We start from the raw sequence: 2,398 nt of genomic DNA on the forward strand, positions 1-2,398 counted from the left end.
GCCTGTAGTTCCAGCTACTTGAAAGGCTGAGGCGGAAGGATCGCCTGAGCCCAGCAGGTCGAGGCTGTGGCCGTGAGCGAGCCACTGAACTCCAGCCCGGCCGACAGAGTGAGACTCCCACTCAAAAAAAATTTATAAAATTTAAAATACTTAGAAAATTAGCAGGTACTTTGCTGCGCTGATCCCCCATCATGACTGCTGGTCCACCCCATACCGGAGGTGAGTGAGTAGACATCGCTAGGCTAAAGACGGGCTTCTAGGGCGGCCCGCGTCCACCGGCCGTGGGACAGGAACTACAAGCTTCGGGCGGGTCTCGCCAAGTCGGGAACGACTACAGCCCCCAGCATGCCCCGCGGCCACCCCCGTTCCGCTCGGCCGCGCGTGCGCAGAGGCGTCGCTGAGCGCTGACTGGGTGCGAGCTGAGGAGCCGCTAGCCTGACCCGGGATTGGCGCTGAGGTGGCCCGCGGAGCAGGTGAGTGAGGGGCGGGCGTCGCCAGAGGCTCGCCAGCGTCCACACATCCCCCTTCAGTCGGGTCTGACTGAACGACCGACAGCTGGGCCGGAGGCGCCGACGAGGGGAGAAGCACCGCCTCGGGCCGGAGAGCCGCCGGGCCGACCTCGCGAACCGCGGGGCCGACTTCCCTCGCGCCCCGGCGGGATGGGGTCGCGGGCGGCGGGCCTCCTGGTGCAGGGCCTTGGTGGCCGCCCGGACCTGCGTGCCCCTGACGGGCCGGCGTCCGGAGGCAGGCCCCTCCTTACGTGGCGGAGGCTGGCCCGCGCTGAGTGCCCGGGGGTGCGGGGAGAAGCCACCTCCTGGCAGCTGCGGGCGATTTTACAGAAACTGCACCTAATGCGGGGACTGTGTGTGTGTGTGTGTGTGTGTGTGTGTGTGTGTGTCAGCCTCAGGCACGTTTACAGCTTCAAACTTTTCCTTAGGTTGAACTTGTGCCTTTACAGATTAGACTCAGGTCCAGGCTCAAACTCAGGCTCAGATTCAGGCCGAATCTCCAGCGCTGTGATGTGTCTGTATTTTCGCACTGGGGAAATCGAGGCATGCGTTAGCCAGAATCACCCAGTGTGGTTAGGATTGGAATTCTGAAAATTATTCTTACACATAGCTTATTGATCTAGTCTACTTTTTATTTGGAGGAGAAAGAAAAAAGATATTTTAAAGGTTTTTTTCGGTGGCTGGATGGCTGTATCGTCCAGTCTCGTGCTGCTCATTTGTGGTGGCTGGCTGGCTCTTTTCTGTTTGTTTTTTTTGGTGAGATATTTACAGATGTCCTGGAATATTTACCTTGGTAATAATCTTCCTTGGTAAATTCAAATTCTTTTTTTTTTTTTTTGAGTGGAAGCCTCACTCTGTCGCTCAGACTGGAGTGCAGTGGCTGCTCCCGGCCACCGCAGCCTCGCCTGCTGGGCTCCGGCGATCCTTCCGCCTCAGCCTTCTGAGTAGCTGGAACTACAGGCACGCGCTACCACGCCCGGCTGATTTTTTGATTTATTGTAAAGATGAGGTCTTGCCAAGTTGCTCAGGCGGGTCTCGAACCCGGAGGCTCAGGCAATCCACTCACCTCAGCCTCCCAAAGTGCTGGGATTACAGGCTGAGCCGCCGAGCCTGGCTCAAATTCTTAATCAGATTGTGATTCACAAAAACTGAATTTTCTTTTTTCGAGTTGGAGTCTTACTCTGCCGCCCAGGCTGGAGTGCAGTGGCATGCTCACAGCCACTGCAGCCTCTACCTGCTGCTAGCTTGGCTTAGGCAGTCTTTCCACCTCAGCCTTCCAAGTAGGTGGAAGCATAGACATGTGCCACCAAGCCTGGCTGATTTTTTTTTGTAGAGACAGGTCTCCCCATGCTGCTCAGGCTGGTCTCGAGTCCCTGAGCTCAGGTAATCCTCTCGCCTCCACCTCCCCAAGTGTTGGGATTACAGGCATGAGCCACCATGACTGGCTAAAAACTGAATTTTCAACTTTGGCTGATTTACTTGTCCTTTTGTTTATAGGTTTGCAGTTAATAAAGTTTGTAGGTACATATATTTCTCACTTCTTTTCTTGTTCATCTGTTTTACTTAACTTCCACTTCTCTCTGCACTCTAAACAATAGTTACGTCTTTGTTTTGCATAATCACTTCTATTCTTGGTGGTTAATTTGTAACTGATTCTAAACAGAGGTCAGAGGTCAACAGCTTTCCTGCCTTTTGATCATCCTAAGTGAATGTAGCTTTTTCTTCAATTAATTATCACATTAGCCTGAGTTTAGGTCTTTTTTCTTGTTCCTTTTTCAGCATGGCAGTGTGTTGTCTGGGAGAGAGGTGAGGTGTTTCTGTTGGTCAGATATATAGGTAAAAGGTGAACATGACCAGAGCTTTAACTTTTTTTTTTTTTTTTTTTTTTT

The 2,398-nt window shown here is 52.7% G+C and overlaps 1 protein-coding gene across 8 annotated transcripts in view; it reads left to right on the forward strand.

The window, feature by feature from the left end:
* Positions 1-345: 345 nt before the first annotated feature.
* SGSM3 (small G protein signaling modulator 3) overlaps positions 346-2,398 on the forward strand; it is a 58,241-nt gene continuing 56,188 nt past the window's right edge. For all 8 annotated transcript variants that reach the window (XR_002481325.1, XM_008074115.2, XM_021707020.1 and 5 more), the window contains exon 1: positions 346-473. The gene's annotated coding sequence lies outside the window, so the exon portion shown is untranslated. The remainder of the gene's footprint in view (positions 474-2,398) is intronic.

The sequence above is a fragment of the Carlito syrichta genome, unplaced genomic scaffold (genome assembly GCF_000164805.1).
Source record: "Carlito syrichta isolate Samal-C Ts95f unplaced genomic scaffold, Tarsius_syrichta-2.0.1 Scaffold316302, whole genome shotgun sequence".
NCBI classification, from domain to species: Eukaryota; Metazoa; Chordata; class Mammalia; order Primates; family Tarsiidae; genus Carlito; species Carlito syrichta.